Source organism: Sus scrofa, chromosome 14 (assembly GCF_054392235.1).
Source record: "Sus scrofa isolate SSC_HxYL_T2T_F1_AM1 chromosome 14, Sscrofa_HxYL_maternal_Yorkshire_Landrace_v2.0, whole genome shotgun sequence".
NCBI lineage: Eukaryota > Metazoa > Chordata > Mammalia > Artiodactyla > Suidae > Sus > Sus scrofa.
The window spans coordinates 66,055,001-66,082,847 of NC_139396.1; the positions used below are offsets into that span (position 1 = coordinate 66,055,001).

The 27,847-nt window shown below is 44.8% G+C and overlaps 1 protein-coding gene across 3 annotated transcripts in view; it reads left to right on the forward strand.

Moving 5' to 3' along the window:
• LOC146396625 (uncharacterized) overlaps window positions 1-27,847 on the forward strand; it is a 506,518-nt gene that overhangs the window by 410,023 nt on the left and 68,648 nt on the right. The window contains exon 4 of one of the 3 annotated variants that reach the window (XR_014827719.1): window positions 18,367-18,573. The exons of the other annotated variants lie outside the window; for them this stretch is intronic. The gene's annotated coding sequence lies outside the window, so the exon portion shown is untranslated. Of the gene's footprint in view, window positions 1-18,366; window positions 18,574-27,847 lie in introns of those variants that run through there. 3 annotated transcript variants of the gene reach the window in all.

Genomic DNA, 27,847 nt, shown 5'->3' on the forward strand with positions numbered 1-27,847 from the left:
AAGAGCTCTCCAAAGTGGCTGCACCATTCTGCATCCCTAGCAGTGGTCTATGAGCATTCCAGGTGCTCCACATCCTCGCCAACACTTGATAGTATCTGTCCTATTGGTTTTCATCATCTGGGTGGATGTGTAGTGGGATCTCAGTGTGTTTTCATTTACACTTTCCTAGTGACTAGTGAGGTTGCCCTCCTTTCTGTCTGTTCACTGACCACTTGTATGTCCTCTTTGGTGAAGGGCTTATTCTGGTGCTCTCTCCATTCTTCTATAGGAGTGTTGGTCGTTTTCTTACTGTAGATACAAGTCTTTGTCTGTTGGAGGGATTGCAAATGTATTCTTCCACTCTGCTCTGCAACTTGCCTTTTCATTCTCTTATTGTCTTTCAGTGAAGAGATCTCTTCAAATTTCAAATTTAGTGCTTTTTCTGTGCAATACAGAATTTTGATCACCTTTAAAAGGAGGAATCTGCTCAACATAGGTTTCAGTTAACATTCCAGGAGAACAAATTGATCGGGCACTTTTGTGGGATTTCTGCCCACCTATTTATCCAAACCTCTCAACTTGATGCACATGGATTTAGCAAATAAAAATTAGGGCAAATTATTCATTCACTCTTCATCCATTTATTCATTTATTGAGACTTATATGCCAGACACTGTGTGCCAAGACCTTGAGTCACACAGATGCATGTGACAGACACATTTCTCGACCTCAAGAAATATAACATTCCCAGAAGGAAACATAGAGTTTCCTTCTATGGGTAAAACTCTTAGTGACTTTGAGTTTGGTGAAGATTTCTTAAATAAGATATGAAAAGGACAAAAACACATGAATTGTAAAAGCAAAAATAAATCAATATATTGGACTTCATCAAGATTAAATAGTTTTGCTTTACAAAAGAAACTGTTAAGAAAGGCTGAAAAAAAGTTTTCCAGCAATCTCTTTATCTATTCATCCATTCAGTAAGTGTTTACTGAGCACACACTACATGGCAGGAATCAATATAGGCCCTGGGGAATCACACCTGGAGGAGAAATGCCAGGTAAACACCATGTCACGGGGCATCATGCGATAGGGGCTGTGGTAGAAATAAGTGCAGAGGTTGTGAAGACACCTGGAAGGCTTCCTTGAGGAGGTGATATTTAAACGTGGCCTTGAAGGATGCATACCAGAAAATGGTCACAGGTTTGGAGGCAAGAAAGAGGTGGCAGATTTCAGAACAGAAGGTCATTTTAAGCTCTGGTCAGGAATCAAAGAGATGGGCAGGAGGTGAGCCTGGAGGAGATGAAGGGGATCTAAGTGCCCTGGGGAGGATTTGGATTTCACCGTGAAGGCAACAGGGATGTCAGGAGATGGGAACATCTTGCAAATAAGAGTAAGTGGAATTTCAGAGTGGGGACTTGGAGTTTAGAGACCAGGTTGGAATGGTAAGTAGCAGGCCAGAGTGACACAGGCCCTCAGTTTCCTCTTCTGTAAAACAGGGATGGTAATGATAGTGAACGTTCATTGATGACTTTGTTGCCAGTGCTGTCCTAAGGGCTCTATGGGCGTTGACTGGTGGAATCCTTTCATTCTCCCCATGAGGTGGATTAAATCACTTTCCCCATTCTACAGATGAGAAAACAGAGGTCACCCAGTTGGTAAGAGTCAGAGATAGGATGCAAGCTCAGGCCCTTTGGTCCTAGCATCTGGCTTCCTCACCATCACGTGGTGCTGCTTGATGATGGAGCCAGCCTCCTAGGGTTGTCATGACAATTGATGGAGGCAGTCAACCCAAACGCCTTGCTGAGAGCACAGCTGGGTTCTCTACATGTCAGTGGCCATTAATGAACAACCCAGACCAACCGAAGGCCGTGAAGGACTCTCAGCAGGCGCATTGGTCTCTAGCAGGACATAGGTGCCCTCCAGCTCACTGCTAGTCACCAAACACTGTTCACCCACAGTGTCTCACCAGAGCCCATCCTTCCACCTGGGTGGATGGACTCAACAGAGCCATCACACCCACTTCACAGATGACGAAGCGGTTTATAAGTGGTGTGGCTGTGCCTCCTGGAGATTCACAAATGGTATGGGGGAGTTCCCGTTGTGGCACAGTGGTTAACGAATCCGACTAGGAACCATGAGGTTGCGGGTTCAGTCCCTGCCCTTGCTCAGTGGGTTAACAATCCGGCGTTGCCGTGAGCTGTGGTGTAGGTCGCAGACGCGGCTCGGATCCCGCGTTGCTGTGGTTCTGGCGTAGGCCGGTGGCTACAGCTCCAATTCAACCCCTAGCCTGGGAACCTCCATATGCAGCGGGAGTGGCCCAAGAAATAGCAACAACAACAACAACAACAACAACAAAAAATGGTATGGGATTCGAAGCCCTGTCCACATGCATCTCAGTCCTGGGAATGCCCTCTGGCCCCAAGCCCCATGTAGATCCATCAGAAGAGTTGTAGCAAGGGGTTCTCCAAGCAAAGACAATTCATGAAAATCTTTTAATACAGACCTTATTATTCAGAGTGGATTGCCGTAAGAAAATACCAACAGAAATTTATCTTCTCACAGTTCCTGAGGCTGAAAGTCCAAGTTCAAGGTGCGGGCAAATACTGTTTCTGGTGAGAGCCCTCTTCTTGGCTCAGAGATGGCCAGTTTCTTGCTGTGTCCTCACATGGCCTTCCTTCTGTATGTGCTCAGAGAGAGCGAGCTCTGGTGTCTCCTCTTCTCTTTATGAGGACACTGGTCCTGTCAGATCAGAGCCCCACCCTTAGGACCACATCTAATCTTAATTACCCCCCAAAGGTCCCATCTTCAATACAGTCACAGTAGAGGTTTTGGCGTCAACCTTTGAATTTGGAAGGAGACACAATTCAGTCTGTAAGATGGAGAGAATGGAAAAAGAGTGAAAGAAGGAGTTCCTGTTATGGCTTGGCGGGTTAAGAATCTGACTAGTATCCATAAGGATGCGGGTTTGATCTTTGGCCTCACTCAGTGGGTTAAGGATCAGTATTGCTGTGAGCTGTAGTGTAGGTCACAGAACCAACTCGGCTGTGGCATAGGCCAGCAGGTGCAACTCCAGCTCCAATTTGACCCTTAGCCTAGGAGCCTGGAAACTTCCATATACCATGGATGCAGCCCTAAAAAAAAAAAAAAAAAAAAAAAAAAGGCAGAAGGGGGGGGCAGGGGAAGAAGGGAGGGGAAAAGGAAAGACCAAAGTAGAAGATGAAGAAAATAAGAGAAGAAAACAAAGAGGATATTAAAAAGAGGAGAGGTAAGCTAGGCTGGGGCGAGGACCTGGGTTGCACCTTGAACACACCATCACTTTCTGAGGACACACACAGCTTATCTGGGACCTTGAAAACAACTGGTTTTCTGTTGGCAAGAGATGAAATTTATGAACACACAAAACAGCCATATTTGAGTCTCATTAAATAAAGACCCTTTGTTATCATGAATTTTAAATGAACAAAAAAAGCTGGTTACGTGGCTGGAACACCCTTCAGAGTCAACAGGCCAAATATCTTTATTTTGCAGTTAGAAAAGTGGGAGCCCAGAGAGGGGAAGACACATTCCCCAGGTCACACAGCCCCACTCCAGTTGAGGCTTTCTGACTGTACCTGCAGCATTTCTTGCTGGAGGTCAGAGGCAGTAGAGAGGGGCAGCAATGGGCAGGAGACATGGCAGATGGAAGAACCAGGGCTCCAAGCAGTGAAAAGCTCTGTCAAAGAGCCACCAGCACGTGGCTTTTTACTTGCAGCATTGATAATGATATTTGTCAGGGGTGTGCTGGGGCCGTCCCTCAGGGGAGAGCTTTGGCAGTGTTATCTCCCTCATACCTAAGGCATTATCTCCTCCTTATTCCTTTTGGAGAGGAGGAAACAGAGGCTCCGAGGGGAAGTGACTTGCTGGAGGCCAGCGGGAGCCGTCCACAGGCTTCAGGGGATGGGCTTTGTGGCCAGGCTGGATCTCAGGCAGGTTTAGGGGTCCCCAGTCTTTGGAAGCAGAGACCTCGGCTTCTCCATCCGCATCCTCCCCTCCAGGCACCCCCTGGGGGCCGGGCCGCTGGGGGCGGGAGTGCCGCCCACACTCCCCAGACAGAAGGTCCCCACGTGGGGTGTCAGCTCCGCAGCTGAGGCTCCGCAGCCAAACCCACCCTCCTTCTGGGGGAGGCGAGATGTGGAGGGGCTGGGGGCCGAGGGGGAGGGTCGCACCGCAGTTGCGCTCAGGCTCAGCAGCCTGCCGGGCAGACTGAGGGGCTCCCAGCCAAGGGAGGTGTGATCTCCCCCGGCTCAGCGTCCTGGAGTGCGAACTTCAAAAGCCCGATTCCCAACATTTGGCCATATATTTTTTTTTTTTTCCTTACCCCAAAGCGAATCCGGCTCCAACGTGGGCTCCTGGCGCCCAACTGGGGCACAGTTGGCTGATTTGCAGGATGAGAGGGATGAGAGTGACTGCTCACAGGGGTGGGGGGGACGAGGGACGGGAGATCTGATGAGGGGTGGCGGAGGCTTGGTCCAGGTTGTGGACCATCACAGGAGGGGTCATTGGTGCTGGGTGGGTGGTGGATGGATGGGGGATGGATGGACAGACCGATGGAGGCATCTAGCAGGCAGTGTGGACAGGATGAGGCTAGGACCCGTGGTTCCCTCTTTCCCCGGGGCCCTGTACCCTTGTCATCACACTCACCTCCCAGGATGGTGAAGGTCCCCCTCCGCATCTGTCTCCTCAGGGTTGAGCTTCACCAAGTGCTGTGTGGCTGGGGTTGAGCACAGGGTCTGCCATGGACCCACATCAGACTTGCGGAGCGGGAGTGTAGGGAGATGGGAGAGAAGAAGGAAGGAAGGGGAGGTGAAGAGAGGGAAGTCTGGGCTCGATATAAACAACAGGACACATCACACAAGAAAGGGCCATCTACTGCGGCCTCCACACACAGATCTCACAGGCTACACCTCTGCAAAAGGACCCAGACACAAAAGAGGAGAAACTATATGAGTTTCAAACCAGAAGAATGGGTACCTCCAGGGGGTATTGATTTGGGGGGCAGTGGGGTATTGGAAATATTCTAAATCTTGAACCAGCTGATGGTTCTGGGGTACCCAGCTACATAAAAGTCCAACAGCTTGTAACATGAAAATTGGTGTACTTCGGAATATACTTTCCAATATGTAAATTTTCTAGCTCAATCATTTTTTAAAGTAGATAATATGATAGAAAATGCACTGATGGGTGGGTGAGTGGATGGACAAAGGAGGACATTTATGTGCACATTTATGGCCACTTGGTGTGAACAGGACTCTGTGCTGGTTTGGGGGCCCAGAGACAAACCAGTCCCAGCCTTTTCCTCCAAAGAATTCACAGTCAGGCTGGGAGACAGGTGCACACAGGCAGGCATCACAACAAAACAACAGGAGGGCTGCGGTCGAAAAGAAGGGAGGGGCTGGATCAGAGGAGAGGGAAAATATTTGCCAAGAGCATCAGATGGGCAGAATGGGATAAAAACAGAGAAACACACTGAAAGCAGAAGCCTAAGCAGAAAAACATGTGAAAAATAGAAGTGGAGGGAGGGAGGGAAGGAGGGAGGGATAGATGGATAGAGGGATGGAGGGATGGATGGAGAGAGGGAGGGATACATAGATGGGGATTTTACTTTTACTCCTTGAAGGTAGGAATTTCCTTGCACGTAGTAAGTGTTTAATTAAGTGTTGAATAAGTAAATGAATCTAATAAGTTCTAGTTTCTCTAGCATGGCTGATGGCAAGGTAAGCAAGCGAGGATCTTAAACATTCTGAGATTCTTTTAGTCTGATCATCTATCTACCTGCTCAGATCCAGCCTAGAGAGTAATCAGGGATGCAGGGAAGACCTCAGGACAAAGGGTTCGTGGTGGCTTTACTTACAATGGCACAGAGTTAGGTGGCAGCCCCTAAAAGGTGACAGCAGGGGGACCTCGATGCAGCCTCACAGGAATTACACAGCTCTGCATATGACAAGGGGGAAAGTGTTGTTAATGATTCAAGAAATGTTTAGAGTGGAAAATAAGGCAAAATAAAATAATTAGTATATAAAAGTATACATAAGATATCATGAATTTTTTTTTACGGACTTAGACCATTATGTTGGGGCATTTCTGTGACTCTCCCTAAGTGGCAGGATAATTTTGTTTTCTGCTTTATTAAATATTCTGCATTAACTAGCCATCACACAAGGACTACAGAGAGTTTTAATTATTAGGCAAAAAAAAAAAAAAAAAAAAGCCATTCCTGCTTTACCAACTTCAAGGAAAAAAGAAAAGGGAATTTGCTCTAAAAAATAATGATGGTGTCAGTGATATAACCATGACAATCAACTCCAAAATATCTGCACCTTGAAGTTGCTCCTTTTCCATCGTCTTAAACAGTTATGCTCCTCTGAGCACGGTGGTACCAAAAGGCTCAGAAGAGACAGATCCATTTGTTCTTGGGAACAGTGCCTTCATTCACCCCATGTTCACTGAGCATCTTCTATGTGCTGGGTGGGCCAATGGACTGCAAAGGAGTCTCTTTGCTGGGAGTGAGTATTTTTTTTTCTTTGTCCTTTGTCTTTTTAGGGCTGCACCCACAGCATATGAAGATTCCCAGGCTAGGGGTTGAATCAGAGCTGTACCTGCTGGCTTACGCCACAGCCACAGCAACTCAGGCTCCGAGCTGCATCTGCGACCTACACCATAGTTCACGGCAATGCCAGATCCTTAACCCACTGAGCAAGGCCAGGGATCAAACCCCCGTCCTCATGGATACTAGTCGGGTTCGTTAACTACTGAGCCACAACGGGAACTCCTGGGAGTGAGTATTTTGTTAGCTGTCAGGTCTGGGCAATCTGGACTGTCACCCCTGCTTCCCCAAGGAGGGAATAAAAAGATTGGCTGGCATATTTGGAGTCCTGAATTCCATGCTAGGGACTGGACATGCATCATAGAGACTAACCTTGATCCAGTCTTATGAGATAAGCACTGTTCACATTGCACTGATGATGAAATAGGCTCAGAGAGGCCAGGGAACTTTCCCAAGGATGCACAGCAAGGATGTGGCAGAGTCAGAACCTATAGTCATACCTTCAAGGGTTCCCTCGTTCTCTGAGACCTCTTTGTAATCACAGTCATCCAAAGGGAGAAGGCAAACCAGAAGCAACGAAGTGATAATGTAATGTCATGCTCTGGAAAGTTTTGTGGAGGAAAGCCAAGCAGGGTGATAGGCAGGGGGTGACATATATGTGTAGAGGTTAATTTAGAGGGGAGAGATTCCATGAAATTTGAGGCATGAATGAAGGAGAAAACCATGTGGAGAACTGTGGGGCAGTGTTTCAGACTACAGATAAGTGCAAAGGCCCTGTGGTAGGACAGAGCTTGGCACAAACAGGGAGCAAGGGGGCCAGTGCAGCTGGAGTGAGGTGGGCAAGAGAAAGGGGACGAAATTGGCTGTGGATGTGTGTGAGGGAGCTCCCCATCTCTGAAGGTAAACAGCAAAAGTAAATCAATCATTGCATACACACTGGTTTCAAGTAGGAAGTATACTAGGTTATCTGTTTTACATCTTCCAACCTTAATAGCCAAGGCCTAGGTCATTCACTCATCCATATGTTTATTCAATCAATTATGCATTTACTGTAAACCAGGCACTGGGCTAAATGTTAAGGCACAAAAGAGAAAAATGTCACCATGGTCCTTGTCCTCATGAGGCTGACAGTGAAAGTGATGTTATGTGCATTTTGGTAATACTCACTCTATTATGGAAAGTGTTGCCAATGGCCCAGAGATACAGTCCCCTCCTTTAAGAAGGGATTGGCATGCTCTCTTTACAGAGGAGGAAACTGAGGCACAGAGAAGTGCAGGGACATGCTCAGATGGCGTGTTGACAGCAGAGCCAGGACATCAACCTGGACTTGCTAACATCTGCCTGGAAACTTCCTCCCCAACCACGGGATGCATCTGAGATTCCTATAGAAAGCACAGGGTTCCTGGAAAGATACCTCCCACCTACTCCTGCCCCTGCCCCCCCAAAAAAACCCTCATGCTGATTGACCAGACCAGAGGATGCTCTAGGAAATCCCGATCTTCCATCTCACTCTATAGGAGGAGACCCGTAGATTCAGGCCACTTTCCTCCCAGCTTAATACAAACTCGACCAAATTAAAGTCATACCTCATTTTAAATTAAGGGGATTTTAAAAAATAAAATATTTACAACATTTAAATATCATTAGTAATTACATTTTATTTTATTTCGAGCTAGTTGGAAACATTTTATTTCTAATTAGGTACATTTGTTTTTAATATTCAGTTTACTGAACAGAAAGACCTCTCTGTAATGAACGGGGGATGAGTGGGGGGCTTTGCTGGCTCTGTCACGTGATCCAGGGAAAGGGCCTGGGGCTCTGTGCAGATCAGAAAGCCTCCCGCCCCCTGCCCCAGACCAAACCTCACAGCTCTGGAGCCAGCATTTCCCCTGGTCATCAAGGAAGCCATGGAGAAAATACACAAGTGGACATTAGTCAAAACTTACGATAATAATCATAGCAAACTTAAAATGTTTTTTTCACATTTACTATTTCTAAGGCACTTATGCCAGGCGTTTTACTACTTGAAACGCCACTGTTAACGATCATAATCAGCTAATGTTTCTTGAGTACATGCCATATGCTGGGCACTTTGTGTGCAGGATTTGTTTTAATCTTTTAAACAAGAAACTTTTTTAGGTAGTTCAATGCCTCATTCTCAAGTCTGTAATCCAGAAAGCTCTGGAAACTTTAAGTATTTAAGTAACGCATTTGGCAGCTGTCCTGACCTAACCTGTTGTGAGGCTCTCTGGGGTCTTTAAGGACCCTGCCCAGTAGGAGCCCACAGGCTCTGCTGCCGGACACCCCTGGGGTAGTCCTGGGTGCTGGCCCAGCCCACAGTTGAGATCTCTGAAATCTGCCAGAGATCTGATTCCCAGAGATGTGGATGAGGGATTGTGGTCCCGTGTTTCTGTTCTTATTGTACAGGTGAGGAAACAGGTTGGGCAGTGACATAACCCATCCCAGAGTCACATGGCTCAGGATTATGGATTTGAGCCCAAGCCTTTCAGTTATACAGTTCAAAGCAATGGCCCCGGTGGCCCTTCGCAGGCTTATTTCTTCACCCCACCCAAGTCCTGGTGGGAGGTAGAGGACCCTGAGTGGGACTAGAACCCAGGACTTAGCTTTATTCCCATCTCTGTCCCTGCTCAGCTTACCAGCCAGAGTGTTTGTTGACTGGCTAAGGAACCTCACAACTTTTACCCTGGAGAGATGGACTTGGAGTTATCTAATTACTGAGCTGGAGGGGACCTCGGATGTTATAGAATCTACAGTTCAAACCATGAGGAGGTTTTTATTTAAAATGTAGCTGTCCGAGCCCCACTCAGACCTGTGGAAACAGCATCTCCCAAGGTGTGGCCCAGGAATCTGCATTTTCAATATTCACATCTCCTTCATGATCTGAGGATGAGCAGCTCAGATCCTAGACTAGCATTCTGGAGCTTAATCACCTCATTCCCCCCTCTACCTCCACTTCACCACTTGTATGAATCTTCTATTCAGCCTCCCTAACAGAGATGCTTAGCCTGTCTTTATTTGCATACCTCCAGTGATGGGGAGCTTACTTGCTCTCAGCTATTAACCCCAAACCTGAACCTGATGAAACAACCCAATGCTGATATCTGGAGGCTTGCAGAAGGAGCAATTGCTCCTGCACAGGTTAACTTGATTGGGGGCAGATGAGATGAGAGAGTATGTGTGTGGCAGAGGCTGGAGGGGTGGCTGGGGCCAGACACTAATGCATTTGGAAATTATCATTCAGGGAGAGGAACAGAAATGGGACTTAAAACCAAGCATCACTGCCACATGTGCATATGTGACCAGTGGATCAGATGGTGTCAGGTATAGTTCAGCAAATGGGTTGTCAAGAGGTTCCAGCCCTGTAACTTCCCTGTGACCTCATGTGATTTGCCCAACCTCTTCTGGATAAGGTAACAAATAATAATTACCTCTTTGGGATGTATAGACTGAGTCCTTGCAGGAAAGAAGTAACATGTCTCAGATTGGTACTGCTGAATAAGGGGACTTATTCTCTAATATGGGGCAGCATATAGAGCAGGTACTAGCAATGGTGCAGCACCCTAGGGTTACTAATAGCAGGAGGTTATTCCCACCCTGAGACAGGAAATGGTGAACAAGGAAGGGATTACTGGTACCTGGAGAGAGAGAGAGAGAGCCAAGTGGGACGGGCTGCCCAGCAGGAGGAACCAAGGCCTTCGGACAAGTGAGGAAGGCTGCAGCAATACTGCAGGGAGGAAAGACAGGGCTGGGGAGTAAATCTCCCCCACCCCCAGCCTCTCCCTTGTCCTGCCCTCAGATCTTCTACTGGAGCTCCCTATTGGCTGACCCGGCCAGTCGCTGGAGAGCAAGGGAGACTGTTGATGCAGCCCAGGGAAGACAGCTTCCTGGGGTCTGTAGTAGAAAGGAGAGGGTGCAGAGAGGACTGAAGGGACCAATGAACAATATAGAGCACATCTGTGCTGAAGATTTAATGACAGACTGGATGGCAGAAGCTGGCATGGTCCCCAGTGCATATGTCAGCCCCTGAAGATAAGGCCTCTCCTGCTTCCCCACCTCTGCTACCTTCAGCATTGGCCAACACCCTAAACGGAATACCTGGCTAGAGGTACCCTAGGTCATTCCCTTCAGGGCTGGGGGGAACCCCCAAGTGGCCAGTTCTGGGCTCTGCACAGACCCAGGGGCACGGCTTCTCCAGGAAATGGGCAAGCTTGAGGCCAGGGGCCTCTGGGGCTGTTTGTGAAATTCCGGCTGCACGGAGCTACGAGCTGTTGAAATCAAGAGGCTGACATTTAACATGCAGCAGCTTCCTGTGATGGATAAATATTAAACACAGCACGACCAACAAGACTAAGTAAATATCTATTAGTCTCCGCGATGGAGTCTACAGACACAAGGAGAGGATGTCCTAATTGTTCACCCTTCTCGTAATATTAAATAGGCGCCCTGCTAGACTTCAGCCAGGATGAGCTGTCTGGCTTGACTCCCCACCCCTTCTCTCTTTTAATTATATTAAGTTGAACAATCTTATATTTTTTGAGGACAGCCAAAAAAAAGGAAATAGCATATGGAAAAACTATCCATTTCCATGACTGTCCTTCAAAGACTACAATAGAAGGAGAAAAATTAGAAATGGTGTGATTCAACCCATCACTTTACAGGTGTTAAAAGATAAATAAAAGTTGAAGGCTGAGGAAGAATAGCTAAAAATAACACTTGAGGGTAGCTCTGACTTCTTTCATGTACATTAGAAAGTCTACTTCATTATATGTGAATACATATATATTTATAAACACACACACACACACACACACACACACACACTAGCAATGAGCTAGAAGTCCAGGGCTATGAGCTAGAAATCCAGTCCCATGCATGTGATCAATCAACATGTGTTCACTAAGCACCTACTATAAGAGAGACTCTGTGCTAGGCCCTGAGCTAGAAGAGCAAGCAAGAATGGGCCATTGCCTATATTAGCTAGCTACGGCTGCATAACAAATATCTCCTAGACACTGTGAGTCAGGAGTCCAGGTACAGCTCAGCTGAGGCCTCTGCTTTGGGATCCCCAAGAAGCTTCTATCAAGATGTCCACCAGGGCTGTGGTCTCATCGCTAAGGTCAACTGGGGGAGAACCTGCTTCCAGGCTCACCTACTTGTTAGCAGAATTCTGCCCCTCAAAGGCTGAGGAATGAGGACCTCAGTTTCCCGCTGGCTGTTGACTCCAGGCTGTCCTCAGTTCCCTGCCATCTGGATCTCTCCATGTGTGATGAGCATTATGGTCTCATTATGTAGCATAGTCATGCCTCTCTGCCAGCTTCCAGTGTTGCCAACACCCCTCAGTGTGCCTTGGCCTGTAGACACAGTACTCTGACCTTTGTCATTACATGGCGTCCTCTCCCTGTGTGTATGACTTTGACCCTCCTCCTCTTATGAGGACACCAATCATGTTGGATAGAAACCCCACCCCCACTCCAATATGACCTCATCTTAACTTACATCTTAATGACATCTGCAAAGACTGCATTTCCTTATGAGGTTGCAGTCACAGGGGCCAGAGGTTAGGACTTCAACATATCTCTGGGGGGAGACAAAATTCAGTTCACAAAAGGCAGTTATTAGGGGGTTTGAAACAGAGAAGTGACCCTTTTTTTTTTTGGTCTTTTTTAGGACTGCACTTGCGGCATATGGAGGTTCCCAGGGTAGGGGTCCAGTCAGAGCTGTAGCCTCCGGTCTATGCCAGAGCCACAGCAACCCAGGATCTGAGCCACATCTGCAACCTACACCACAGCTCATGGCGATGCTGGATCCTTAACCCACTGAGCAGTGCCAGGGATCGAACCCACAAGCTCATGGTTCCTAGTTGGATTTGTTAACCACTGGGCCACGACGGGAACTCCTGAAGTGACCCTTCCTAAAGAGCCTTTTGCTAGTAGTCTGGAAACTACAGGTTTGGGGCAAGACTCAAGGCATGAAGAGCAATTAGGATGGAAGGTAGGGTATGGTGACCACCCAGATGGTGATAAAGACAGTGTGGTTGGGAGTTCCTGTTGTGTTGCAGCAGAAAAGGACCCGACTTATATCCACGAGGATTCATATTCGATCTCCAGCCTTGCTCAGTGGGTTAAGGATCTGGCATTGCCTTGAGTGATGGGGTAGGTCGCAGACATGGCTTGGGTCCCACATTGCCTTATCTGTGGTGTAGACCAGCAACTGTAACTCCAATTCAACCCATAGCCTGGGAACTTCCATATGCCACAGGTGCATCTAAAAAGCAGAAAAGAAAAAAATACAGTGTGGTCAAGAGTGGGAGTGATGGAAGTGGTTCCTGAGCAGGTGCACTGGGGGAGGGGTGGGTGCATTCTTTGGGAAGGATGGAGAGTAGCATCTCCCAACTGGGACCACCCAGCGGGGACCTCCTGGTTGAGCTCTGACATCTCAGCATCCTGGGGGAGCTGTCTTGTGGATGGAGGGCTGTAATAGCAGGAGGAGGCATGCAGGGGTGGCACACGCTGGAGAAGGCCATGGGGGTGTGTACAAATATTCCATCTCCCCTTTAACAGGAAATAGAAGTGCAGAGCATGAATGAAGCCAGTGGAAGTGACACACATCCCTTCCTGGTGGAGTTTTTAGGGCCATCATGGGCTTTTGGAGCCCCGATGCCCTCTGTTATGTTGATAGTGAAGGCCCCAGGAGTGACCCCTTAGCACGTCCAGCCTCATGGGCATGTGACCTGCACAGATTCCAGGAGACCACACTTAGAAGGACACGCACACTTGGCTTAATGCTCTATTATGGCCATATTCAAATTCTTAGTAATTTTCAAATGGGGGTCCCACATTTTCATTTTGCTCAGAACCCCAAAAATCTCATTGCTGGTCCTGCCTCTGAGTGAGAACAGCCCTGAGCAGAGCTTCAGCCAGTTGGAGAACATCAATTTACTGGATGTTAAGCCACTGAGACATGGGGGTTATTTTATTACTACAACATAGCTCAGCCCATCCTAACTGCTCCTGGAGGCAACCTGATGGCTTCTGGAGAGGAGAGGAAGGAGCCTGCATGGGAGAGAACTAAGCCAGGTCTTAGCATGCCCTAGCGAGTGCCAAGCCCTGAGTGAGATTGGCTCAGGAGGGACGTTTGTTCTCACCCTAACAGCAGCCTAATTCCTTACTAAGTCTGTGCTACATTAGTATAAGTGTTAGCTATAAGCTCTGAGGCTTAGGACGGACGGACATGAGTCCCATTACTGACTGTGACCTTGAGGAAGTTCCTCAGTCTCTCCAAGGCTCAATCTCCTCACCTGTAGAATGGGAGCCATGGTGGCAGTTTCTCCACTGCAGAGGCTGCTGTGACAATCCAAGTAGGTGCTCGAATCATGGTAGCCATTGTTACGAATGCTTTGTTATTGACTAATACCATTATGCCTCCTCCAGAGCTGACTTATCTGCTGATCCCTCTCTCATCCACGAGGCTGGAGTGGACTAATCTGGGGACTCACTCTAAAGGGACAGTTAGAAAAGGGAGCACCCAGCAAGGAAGTGGTTTTCCAGGAATCCCAGCAAGCTAGAGGGTGCTGAGGCAGGAATCCCAGGCTGGGGCTGAGTACTGAAATCCCTGCCGTGCAGCAAGGGAAGGTAGGCCAGCCCTGAGCCCTGCTGGAAATCAGTAGTGGACCTGGAATTCATGCTGAGACTTTTTCATCTCAGAACCTGGTGGCTTTACTGCATCCCTGCAGGCTTTTTGCAAAGCTGTGGCCAATGAATCCACCCTCTTTGTTACGCTGTGTCCTTCACACCGGTAACTAACGTGGTCCCTTCCCATGCAAGTTTAGTTCAAGTTTAACACTTGCCTTTGTAAGTGACTTTCTCCGCTCTCTCTCATCAGAAATCCCCAACTGTGCAAGGTAAGTCTGGATGGCAGGGCGTTTAGAACACAATTCAATGCCGGTGTGCTTGAAGTCATTTGTCACATTGTATCCCTTCAAGAGCCCCTGACCTCTTCTCTCCTTTGAAATCTTACTCTGGGCTCTGCCTCATGCTAGAAGCAGTGGCAAGTTCCCCAGCTGATGAGCAGAATCAACATTTTTACACATGGCCCTACCAACTGAGTTATCTTAGAATATGCCCAGGTCTGTGCAGGGTTACCACTGAAGCCCCTGCTGTTAGTAGAACCATGAGATTCTAGACAAAGTGGTTCATTGTCATGCCTGGTGTATCAGCTATCTGTTGACGTAATAATGCTGTATAACAAACAACGACAAAACCTCAGCAGCACATAGTGATGAGCTTATATTGCTCATGCTTCTAGGGTGCTCAGCCAGGTGGCTCTGCTGGCCTTGGATGGGATCACACACAAGTCTGGGGCTCAGCTGGTTGCCAGCTGATTTAGGGCAGCCTCAGCTGGGATGAGGGGGATGCCTCTGTTCTGGTCTGTGTGTCTCTCATCTTCCAGAAGGCTGGCTAATATATGGACTTCTGGCAGCATCAGGGGGCAGGGGAGAGCAAGCCCAGCCACACAACTGCATCTCAAGCCTTTATTTGTATCATTAATGCCAACATCTTGTTGGCCAAACTATCCTGCAAGCATGGTCCAGAGTCTGCATGGGAGGGCACTGCATGGTCATGCGATAAAGAGCATGGATGCAGGGAAGGCTGAAGGTTTGGGCCATAATTCCCAATTACCACCACAGCACTGGGATGCAGCCACACTTCTTTTTTTGTGGGGGAGGGGTTCAGGCCTACAGCATATGGAAGTTCCCTGGCCAGGGATCGAACCCACGCCACAGCAGTGACCAGAGCCATTGTAGTAACAACATCAGATCCTTAACCCGGTGCACCACAAGGGAACTTCCTAGCCACACTTCTTTCTAACAAGACAGAAAGTCAAAACATGGTCGATGGAAGGCTACACAAAACACTTACTTCCATGGGCCTCCTACAGTTTTGAGTACCTGCTAGTAATTCACAAAGATACGTGTCAGAAGGATGCTGGATGTCTTTGATTCAACAGTCCCACCACCAGCAATATTTCTATCCTAAGGAAGTCACTGGGCAGTGGACAAAGGTGTACGTACAAGGATGTTCTCCCCTGGCCGAGGGCTGGGCACCTAAATGGCCATCAATGACACACCAGCGAGTAAATTCTGGTACATTTATGCAATGGCCAAAGCAAGTTGCAAGGGAGGTAAGATGAAATATATGGTGCCCTAGAAGTGATATGGAAAGAGATAAGGCAGGAGAGGGGGCTAGGTATGTGGGGCAGGAGAGGGGGCTTCAGTGAAGGGGGAGGCCTGGGCTGAGACCTCAGGATTACAAGGTGGAGAGGGATCCAGGCAGAGGGAGCAGCATGTGCAAAGGCCCAGCAAACGTGAGGAGTCCTGATGTTACTGCCTGCTACCAGCCCCAGCCCTTCTCCCCTCCCACTTCCATCCCTCCTCCTCTATCCAAAAGGCTTGGTCTCCTGCCACCCTATCCCCACCTTCTCCAGTTGATACCACACACACACACTTAAGTCCTTTCCTGTGTATCACATAGACTCCCAGTGGCGGCAGTTTGGTTCCACCAAAAATTCCTATCCTCCTAATGCCTGAGCCATTACTGAGAGGCCAGGGGTCTTGGTAGAGATCTGCCAGGGGTTATTCCATTTTCCAGAGACTAAACAGCCAAATAGGAGGGCAAAGGGGCTGCAGCTGCACAGACCTGCCGGAATAGCTTTTTCAAGGGCATTGGCCAGTGTTCCTAGGAGGTGTGTGACAGGAGGGAAGGGGGCAGCCCGACAGGGTGGGAAGGCAGCCTGGAACAGAGGAGAAGCAGTGAGCTTTAAGGTGGCTTCACCTGGCCCTGCCATTTACTTGCTGTGTGACCATCTGCAAGTCACTTCACTTCTCTGGGCCTTGGCTAGCCGGTAAGTAAGAATGACGTCCAGTTGCTACAGTACATGGCACGTGGGATACGTGGAGCCAGATGGCAGCTAGATAGTATTGTTGTTATAACCCCACCCCCTTCTCTTCTTCCTCTTTGCAGAACAAAACCACCGACGCATTTCAGCCAGGGCCCAAGTTTCTATTTAGTATGCAGCAGGCTGTGTTTTCCCCAAACCCTCTTTTGAATTTTAGATTATAGGTTTGATTAAGGATTCAAGATATTAGAATATGAGAATACAAGTAACGTTCTCTTTCCTGCTGTGGATCCAGAATTACTCCCCCATCCTTCCATCCCATGGTCTTTGTCATGTGGTACCCAGGACACATGTGGCTGGCATAGGCGAAGTTCTGCCTTGCAGGTCCAGGGGAGGGTGGTCAGTCAGTTGGCACCTTTGGAAAATCAGGCCTGCATTCATTCATTCATTCATTCATTTGCTAAACAGGAACTGGGCACTTAGCTTGTGCAGGCGGTATGCTGGGAAGAGGGAAGCAGATGATAGCCCCAGGGCCTGCCCTCAAGGGCTCAGCATCCTAAAGGCCACGATGATATAACTATGGCTCTTTACTGAACGCTTGCTGTGAGCACTGCCCATATGCTTTCTAATCTCTTTCTCATAACAGCCAAACCCATGCCACCTGCCCACACATCCCTGGTCCATGACTCAGACCCAGGACAGGCTGGAGTGCCTGGGAGAAAGGGATCTCTTCTCAGAAAGCAGAGGAGGCCACCTCCTTGTGCCAGGCCATATGTAGGAAGGAGGACCCTGCAGTGACTGCTCACATGGGGTGAGGGAGTGCTTCTCAGCTCTACACACTCACCGTGGACCGCAGCAGCTGGGGCAGAGCCTCTGGGATTTGGACAGTGGCCTCTGGTCACCTGTGAGTAGCTCTGTACTGGATGGCACATGACATCACTTTTCACTTGGGACAGTGAATAGTCATGGAAAGCTCCCCCTGTCCTCAGGTGGTAATAAACATGCGGGTGTCTGCTCATGCACCCACTTTGCAGAAAGGCAAAGTGAGACCCCAAGAGTTTAGCCACTGGTTCTCATTCTCACAGCAAGCAAGCAAGCAAGCATGAGGGAACGTGGGGACTTGAACTCAGGTCTCTTTGATGTGGATGCTCCAGGCCTTCACCTCCACCTGGTGGCCAGTGTTGGGCCTTGGGGGAGTGAGAGGGGACTGGTGTGGTCCCTACTCTCAAAGGCTGACAGTGGATACAAATTGTCAGGCGCAGGACTCTGTGATTATGTTTACTTTTAAAATTCTTTCTCATTTAATGGGTTTTCACATATGTACACACCATCAGCACACTCGAGATCATGGGCATATCGATTACTCCCACCCAGCAGCCTCCTCAGCCCTTTTATAATCTCTCCCTCCCTCCAGTCTTGGTTTCTACCCACCTCCCACCCAGGCAGTCACTGATCTTCTTTCCATCATTACAGATCACTTTTGCCTCTTCTAGAATTCTGTGTGAATGGAGGCGTACAGCATGTAATCTTTGGTGTCTGGCTTCTTTCACTCAGAACAATACCCTTGAGGTTCATCCAAGTTTTCATAAGTATCAATAGCTCATTCCTTTTTATTGCTAAGTAGTATTCTATTGTGTGAAAATGCTAGTCTGTTGATCCGTCCACCTGCTGATGGGCATTATTTAGATGGCTTCCCTTCTTGAGCTATTTCAGATAAAGCCGCAATGAGTGTATGCATAGCCTTTTTGCAGATGTATGCTTTCAGTTATCTTGGGTGAATACCCAGGAGTGGAAAAGCTGGATTATCCAGTAGTGTGGTGTCTAAGTATTTTAAATACTGCAAACCATTTTTTCTGAAGAAGCTGTACCGTTTTTGTTTCCCACAGCAGTGGATGAGAGTTCCAGTTTCTCTATGTCCTCACCAGTACCTGGTATGAACAATCTTTTACATGTTGGACTTTCGAAGAGGTGTGCAGTGCTATCTCATTGTGATTCGAATTTGCATTTTCTTAATGATGAATGATGTTGACCACCTTTTTTGTAAATCAATTATACTTTAATACATTTTAAAGAATGCGTATAATGTAAAAAAATCAATCGTTAAAAAAATTCATTCTCACATGTGACAAAATTCAAGTTACCTAGTCATCAATTTCTTTGTCTTTTTTTCTTCTTTTCCTGTGCTTCTTTGTCACCTGTATGTCTTTGTTCACATGCCTATTCAAACTTCTTGCCCTATTTTTAAAACTGAACACTTATGTTGAGATCATCTAGCATCAATTTTGAGTACGTGCCCCTTGTCTAGTTAGGTTTTTTGTTTTCTTATTATTGAGATGTTGGCGTTTTTTACATTTTCTGGATAAAAGTATTTTATCAGATATGTGTTGCACAAATATTTTCTCACAGTCTGTGCATTTCCACATTCCCTTAGCAATGTTTTATTATTTTTTTTTTAAGGAGCAGAAGTTCTTAGTTTTTATGAAGTCTAATTTATTAATATTTCCTTTTATGGATCATGATTTGGGGGGGTTGGATCAAAGAACCTTTTGCTTAAACCAAGGCTGAAAATATTTTCTCCCATGCAGTGATCATTTCCAGTGCTCTTTGTTTTTCTTCTTTTTAGGGCCACACCTGCAGCACATGGAAGTTCTCAGGCTAGGGGTCTAATTGGAACTGTAGCTGCTGGTGTGCACTACAGCCACAGCAATGCCAGATCCAAGCCACATCTATGACCTATGCTGCAGTTTGTGGCAATGCCGGACCCTTAACCCACTGAGCGAGGCCAGCGGTCAAACCCATGTCCTTATGGAGACTATCGAATTCTTAACCTGCTGAGCTACAATAGGAACTCTAATATCAGCTATTTAATTTAAAAAAAAGATGCATTTAGAAACCTTATTTCATCTCAGTAATAAAACCTTCAGGGTATATTCAAAATATACAAAAGCTGGAGATTTTATTTATTATTTTTATTTATTTTTTATTAAATTTTATTTTTTAAAAATTTTCCAGCTTATGGTAGTTTTTACCTACCTAGGTAAATATATCTTCCCACAAGTGAGCTTCACATGTGTAGGAAGCACACTGCAGATGTGACTTCAGTGCCAGTGCTTTTTTTCCCCTTCATATGCTCACATTCCCCTCTGGTATCATTTTCCTTTGACCTAAAGAGCTTCCTTTCAGATTTCTTCTAGGGCAATTATTTAAGCTTTCATGCATCCTTTTTAAAAAAACATTTATTTCACCTTTGTTTTTGAAAAAAAAATTTTCCCCAGATATAGAATTCTAGACACATTTTTTTTCTTTGCATTCTTTTCCACTGTCCTCTGATTTGCATTGTTTCTGATGGGAAATCTATTATAGTTCTTGTCTTTTTCATCTGTAGGTAATGTGTCTTTTTTCCTCTGCATGCTTTTAAGATTTTTTTCTCTTTATCTCTGCTTTTAGGCATTTGATTATCACTTGCTTTGGAATATTTACTTCTGTTTCTTGGGCTTGGGGTTTGCTGGGCTTCTTGAATCTGGGTTTTCATACATTTTGGACCTTTTTCAGTTGTAATTTCTTCAAAGGTTTTCCCTGGCCCCCTTCCCTTCCTTCAGAGCCTCCAATTACATGTATATTCATCTGCTTGAAGTTTTCCCACAGCTCATTAATGCTCTGTTCAATTTTTAAATTCTATTTTTTTCTTTGTGTTTGGCCTCAGTAGTTTCTATTTGCATGTTTTCAAGTTCACTAATCTTTTCTTTCGTAACATCTAATCTGCTGCTGATGCCCATCAGTATAATTTTCCATCTCAGATATTTTAGTCTTCATTTCCGAAGTTTGTTTTTATATCTTCTGTGTCTCCACTTAATGTGTATTGAACATATACACTATCATTATAAAAGCTCTTTCAATATTCTTATCACTTTGGGGTCAGTTTCAATCATTGGTTTTTCTCCTCATCATAGGTTATGTGCTCTTGCTTCTTTGCATGCCTGGTAATATTTTTTAAATGATTTTTATTTTTTCCATTATAGTTGGTTTACAGTGTTCTGTCAATTTTCTACTGTACAGCAAAGTGACCCAGTCGCACAATGTATGTATATATATATACATATACACACATACTTTCTTTTTCTCACATTATTCTCCATCATGTTTCATCACGAGTGACTAGATATAGTTCCCAGTGCTATACAGCAGGATATCATTGCTTATCTACTCCAAATGCAATAGTTTGCATCTATTAACCCCAGACTCCCAGTCCATCCCACTCCCTCCCCCTCCCCCTATGCCTGGTCATATTTTAATCACATACCAGCTATTATGACTTTTATCCTTTCAGTTGCTGGATATTTCTGCATTTCTATAAATATTTTTGAGCTCTGTTCCTGAATGCAATTAAGTTACTTGGAAACAGTTTCATTCTTTCAGGCCTTTCTCTTAAGCTTTGTCAGGTGGGACCAGAGAAGGGTTTGGTCTAAGACTAATTATTGCCCACAACTGAAGCAGTGCCCTTCTGAGCATCTCACCTGAGAGAACAGGGGTTGTTTCTGGATATAAACTATTATTCTTTTCAGGTACTCTTCTCCTTTGCCTTGAGTCATTTCCTTATCAGCATGTGCTGATAGGTACTCTGCCAACTGCTTGAGGACAACCCTCTGCAAATCTATGGAGCTCTTTTTACATGCTCGGCTCTCCTTCTCTGATATCCTGCTCTGCAAATTGTAGCTCTCTTGGTCTCCCTAGACACCCAGCTCCATCTCCTCAACTCAAGAGCACCCCAGTCTGTCTGGGTGCCCCCTCCCTGTGCCATAGCACAGAATCTCTCTCTGAGCACTAAGCTGGAGTCACTGCAGGGCTCATCTTATTGGTTTGCCATCTCTCTGGGATCTCCGTTCTTTGTTGCCTGGTGTCCAATGTCTTGAAAAACCATTGCTCCATACATATTTTTTTTAATTTGTGGTTTGTCCTTTTATTTATTTGTTCTTTTTATACTGAAATTTAATTGATGTACAATATTACATAAGTTGCAGGTGTACATAACAGTGATTCACAATTTTTAAAGGTTATATTCCATTTATAGTTACGTTTTTCATTTTGTTTTCACATGGGAGGGTAAATGCAGGCCCTGCTATTCCATCTCAGCTGGAAGCTGAAGTCCTCATATGATTAAGTTTTGATAAAAAAAAGAATTGAAGAGAGGCTCTGAAATGGGTGACATCTCAGCATTTATTTGGTACCAGGCCTTCCAGTCTGCCCTGGGCATGGATCATCTTGGTCAGACACTAGATTCCAAGATTTGGAAAGACCTGTCCAAGGTCCAAAAATACAGGTCTGTCTGCTTAGACTTTCTTTCTTACCTTGACACTTGGCTTGTTCATTGAAGGGAAAGAAAGAAAGAATTGAAGGATGGATGAAATGGTAGGGTGAGCTCAGTGAATGCATGCAGGAGTGTTTAGCATGCTATGGGTCTCTTCGTTTCTCACAATAATCAAAAAATGCCAGTCCTGGAAGGGAACTCCTGCAGGTCATCATCATGACCCATTTGAGAGGCTGAGGGAGGGCAAGGAATTTACCTAAGGCCACACAGCCAGAGAATCAGCACCCCCAAATCTCCTCTCCCCTTCTTCTTTTTCAATTGAGGCTTACAAAGCAAGAGCTGTATTCCAGTACTATATATGTGTATATATAACATTTGGCTTTAAGGATGCATGCAGCTATGTCTCTTTCACCTGGGCTTGCAAACAGTCTGGTTTTATTCGGACAAATTGGGTTTGAGTGCGTGGCGGAGCTCTGGGCGAGGGGACAGAGGTCAGCGCTAAGGAGGAGAAATAAAGCAGGGATGTTCGGTTAGGCTGTGTCGAGGCTTATTTAGAAAACACGCTCTGTCCACTTTCCCCTGCAGCTGGGAGCTTAATCTGGAGGGCTCTCCTCCCAGACTTACTGCAGGCTGAACGCACTCTGTCGAACTGCTGGGATTGTTTTCTTAGAGAACCAGTGTGGAAGCGAAACCATTAAAAATGACCTGCGTCAGGCTGAGAGGGCCATAGGGATGAATGTGAGTTTGGAATGAGATATGTCCGATCTGGGTTCCAACCCTCTATTCATTAGGACTCTTTCTCTTGTAAGTTATGCAATCCAATTCAAACTAAATTAATAATTCTATGTGTGTATATGTATACAAAGAAACGTTTGTATATTATGTATCGTATGTGATCTGTTCATGTAACTGGGGAGTCTGGGATGGAGTACTTTCAGGTAAGCTGAATCCAACTGTTATTGTCTCCTCTTAAAATAATGTTATTATTGCCATTACAAAATGAATCCATGGTTGTTTTAGAAAAAACTGTTTAATATATGAAAAAGTGGGAAAAACAGAAAAATCACACCAGGCTTGTCATCCGAATGTAACCAGTCTTTTGTTGCTGAGCTGTTTTTAAATCCTTAAGATTGATAGGTATGTAAATATTGTAAATTCTTATGTTTGCCTTTTTTTTTTCTGATTCCAAAATCAATAAACACTCATGGTCAAACATTTGGGAAAGAGAGTAAAGAAAGGAGTGGAAATAATCAGTTAGTATCCAACCAACAAGGAGATCATTTCTGTTAACTCTGTGGGATTTGCTTTCTAACTTTCCACTATCTTTTTGTGTGAATCATGTATACTGTATATTATACATCACTACAATATGAATATATAATTGAATAAGTCAGTATAGATATATTTCATCCCTGGGTGTACATTTTTGCATAGAACGTATTCCATTATTCTATATATTCAATTTCTACTCAGTATATTTTATTGAGTATATATTCAATTTTTTATTCAATATATCTCCCATGTATATTCAATTTTTTATTCAATATATCTCCCATGTATATTCAGTTTTTAATATATTATTGAATTTATATTCAATGTGTATTTATTGGTTCAACATATTAGTGTGAATGTACATATTCAATGCATATATATATATAGTGATATATAAATAGAAGGATAGATAGATAGATAGATAGATAGATAGATAGACGTAGCAGCATTAACACTGGATCATCTAGGAATCCCAGGCAGAAGGCAAAAGGCTTACCATTGTCATGTCACCTAATATCTACCACTAGGCAACCGATTTGTCTTTCTCCATTTAAATAAAACCCAGAGATTCAGGTCATTCAATGCTAGTTTTATATTTGGAAAATAATTTCTCAACTTTCTGAGTAGAAAAAGTAGCTCCTGTGTCATTTTCTGATGCTCGTCTTTTGTGGACACAGAACAAGCCCTCTCTCCCATCCTGGTGAGTACCTCGCCCCCACTCCCGCCCTGTGTAAATGTTCCCACCATTGCTGGTCAGGGCTGAGACAGAATGGATATGTTTTAAGGGTTATCAATGTTTCCAGGTGAGTGTAGGGTTAAGTAGGACTTAGCCATCCAGGGCTCTGCTCACATGCAGCAACAGCCCAGGAAACCCTGAGCCTGGGCTTCTTCCCTGATACCGTTTAAGAGATAATTGGGCCCCAGTTGTGTTTTGTTTTAAAGGTATACGAATACACTCTGCTCTTGTGGGCTTGGGGACAATATGTTCATATTTGGACAGATCTGGCTTGGTGCTGAGGCTGGGGCCATGGCCAGTTAAACTTTTCCCTATTCTCTTAAGGACTGTTGTTGGGAGAGAGCTTGGTTAAGAATCCTGTACATCACTGCTCCCCACTGGGTGTGTAAAGAGCTGCTTCTGGTGTGCAGACGACAGAGCTTTCAGTAGCCCTGACCCACGGAATGAGACAGACCTTCCACAAATCCCTTTTCATCTTTCTGACTATATGGGAAGATCCCACTTGTTACTACTCTGTTTTTAACACCTCTCTAGCACTTGCTAATCTCTGTTTTTTAGCAGCAAGCAGTCTTCAAACACAGGACTTTCAGCAAGGCAGGATACCTGACCAGCTCCATGTAAGAGCATAGAATTACAGTATTTCACCCACTCGAAGGTGCCCTGATCGTATTTTTGCATACCTCTAAGAAAGAAAAAAATTCCAATCAATTATAAAAGACCAGGAGTTCCCATCGTGGCTCAGCAGTTAATGAACCCAACTAGTATCTGTGAGGACACGGGTTCAATCCCTGGTGCCATTCAGTGGGTTAAGGATCCGGCATTGCTGTGGCTGTGGTGTAGACCGGCAGCTGTAGCTCCAATTCAGCCCCTAGCCTGGGAACCTCCATGTGCCGTGGGCGCAGCCCCAAAAAGACAAAAAAAAAATTATAAAAGACCATTTATCATAAGTTCCATCCCAGTTTCAAAGTTGGTAAGATGTTAAAAAAAGAGAGAGAAAGACAAATAAAACAAGTACAAACTAACAACTAAATAACCATGTATATCCTGTTAATAACAAAATTCAATATTTCCATTCTTTTTTTTTTTTTTTGGCTGAACCCACAGCATGTGGAAGTTCCCAGGCCAGAGGGACTGGACCCGAGCCACGGCAGTGACCCAAGACGCCACTGTGACAATGCAGGATCCCTAATCCACTGCACCACAAGGGAACGCCTTCCATTCTTTTTATATTTGAATTTGCCGTCTATTTATGCCTAGGGATGAGGGTCTTCCATTTAAAGTAGTTACATAAATTAGCTTTTGAAATAAATGTTTATTCAATAAAATATTTAAATTGTTTAATAATTACATTTAATTTAATAAAAATGCTGTAAATTAAAGATTAAGTAAATGTAAGTATTAACTACATTTATGTATTTATTTAAAGGAACTATTAAGCAAATTATAGCCTTCCTGATATTAGATACTACAGGCTAGTTCATGAACAATTAAAGGTTGGGAAACCCCACTACAAGTGATTTGACAAAAACTGGGCCCTAGGTAATTTGCAAGCCTTTCTGGATACTGGGGGAGTCTCCTCTGCCTGGTGATACCCTCAATGAACATTTGGGCTATTTCCATCTTTCTGTTTGATGGGGAAACTGAGACCAAGAAAGAGGAAGGCATGTAATATAAGTTCAGTTCAACTCCTTGTACATCTTCTCCTCTTCCTTCCCTAGGATCAAACTCTCAGCCTTACTATTTACTACATTATTCAGATAGAATCTCATGTTGGGTCCAAATCAAGACATGGTTTATATACAAGTCCTTTTCTTTCCATCATTAGCCCTTCTTTGGGTTCTGAATTTTGATTCATCCACTTCTTGGCTAGAAAACTTTTTCAATTAAATTTTTTTCCCCTTGGAGTTCCCATTGTGGCTCAGTGGTTAACAGATCTGACTGGCAACCATGAGGTTGTGGGTTCGATCCCTGGTCTTAGTGGGTTAAGGATCCGGAGTTGCCATGAGCTGTGGTGTAGGTCGCAGACGCAGCTCGGATCCCACATTGCTGTGGCTCTGGCGTAGGCCGGTGGCTACAGCTCCAATTCGACTCCTAGCCTGGGAACCTCCAGATGCCACGGGAGCGTCCCTAGAAAAGGCAAAAAATACATAAATAAATAAATAAAATTTTTCTCCATAAGGATACATGAGAATATGTTTTTCTTTTCCAAATCCTTCAATGTGTAAGAATGTCTTCTTCCCTGTTTTCATACATTAGAAACAGTTGGGCTGTATATAAAATTCCTGGGTTGCAACTTACATTCTTTCAATATTCCTTTTGGGGAGAATTGATTATTGCAGAGGAGAAATCATGGTTTTCAAAGAGAAAATAATTTATGCAATGTCTCATTTTTCCTATCTAGATTCTTATAGGATTTTGGTCCAAAGCCAGAATTCACCTAGTCTTGGTCTTTTTTTTTTTTTTTTTTTTTTTTTGTCTTTTTGCCATTTCTTGGGCCACTCCCACAGCATATAGAGTTCCCAGGCTAGGGGTCCAATCGGAGCTATAGCCACCACCCTACACCAGAGCCACAGCAACACTGGATCTGAGCCGCGTCTGCACCTTCACCACAGCTCACGGCAACACCAGGTCCTTAACCCACTGAGCAAGGCCAGGGATCGAACTCGCAACCTCATGGTTCCTAGTTGGATTCGTTAACCACTGCGCCACAACGGGAACTCCTAGTCTTGGTCATCTTTTTATTATTTCATCTATAATATCTTTTGTAATTAGCACATATACAGAATGCTATTCAAACACATTCTCAAGATATTTCTTTCCACTGCATCTTTGATTAATGCTGGAGTTGCAATGACTGCCTCTCAGGATCATTATTATAATTAAGTGGGATTTCTCCCCTAGTGCAGTTAGGGTGACTCCTGGCATCCACTAACTACTCAAAATCTTAGCCCCCTTTGCTGTTTCCTTCACAGTTAGTCAGGGGATAGTTGGGCTTCTGATTTGGATAAATTTTGTATTTATTCACAAATTGGTGTTTCCCATAATTTTTTTTTCCAGATCCCTCTTATTAGGTCTAAGACAGGGTGCTTTCTGATCCCCTAGAACACAAAACACACCTCATCTCAATGAAGGAGACTTTGGGATTTGACTTGAGAGAGAAGCACCAGGCTTTTGGTCTCCTACATACCAACAGCACACTCTCATGAAACATTCTGAGATTAGAGATGTGCATTCTGAACTTCCAGGGAGTGGGAAGGCATAAAAATTCAGCAACTGATGAATTCTTTCTTTCTACAAGTGCAATTAGGCTTGTGAAGGGAATGTAAACAGGATGAAAGGATATCTCTTAAGAGAGGAAGAACTTTTTTCAAGCAGTTATTAAAGACCTATCTACAAATTACATATGTGATAATTATAAGTCAAGGACCCTAGAAACATCCATTGATAAATGATTTCTATGCAAATTCTAAATTACTTAAGAGAGCTCATTCTCAAAATGATCGATCAGTGTGCTAATTACAAATCAAGCAACTTAAACCTATGCATATACAACTGGTATATGTGCTAATTACAAGAAACACTTTGAAGAGTCTCATTTACAAATTAAATACGTGCTCACTGTCCACTAAATAATTTATATAATTCTATGCACCGATCATTTTCATGCTAATTACACAACAAATAATTTGAAACGCATATTTGCAAATAATCCATGTGCTAATTACACAACAAAAACTTTAAAAACACTAATGTACCAATGATTTATGTGCTAATGACACACCAAACACCTGAAAAACCCCCAAGTACAAATGATTTATATCTAATTACACACCAGACACTTCAGGAACACCCATGTGCAAATGATTTATGTGCTAATTACACCAATACTTAATCTCAAAAATGTCAAACAACAAATTACTTGTATGCTAATCACAAATCCAAACACTTACTTGCAATTGATTTATGCACTAATTATTAGCTGTTCTTATCTGTTTCCTTTAAGGACTCATTGTCATTGACAGATTGACAGCTTTCTTCTGGTTGAGTCTCATTA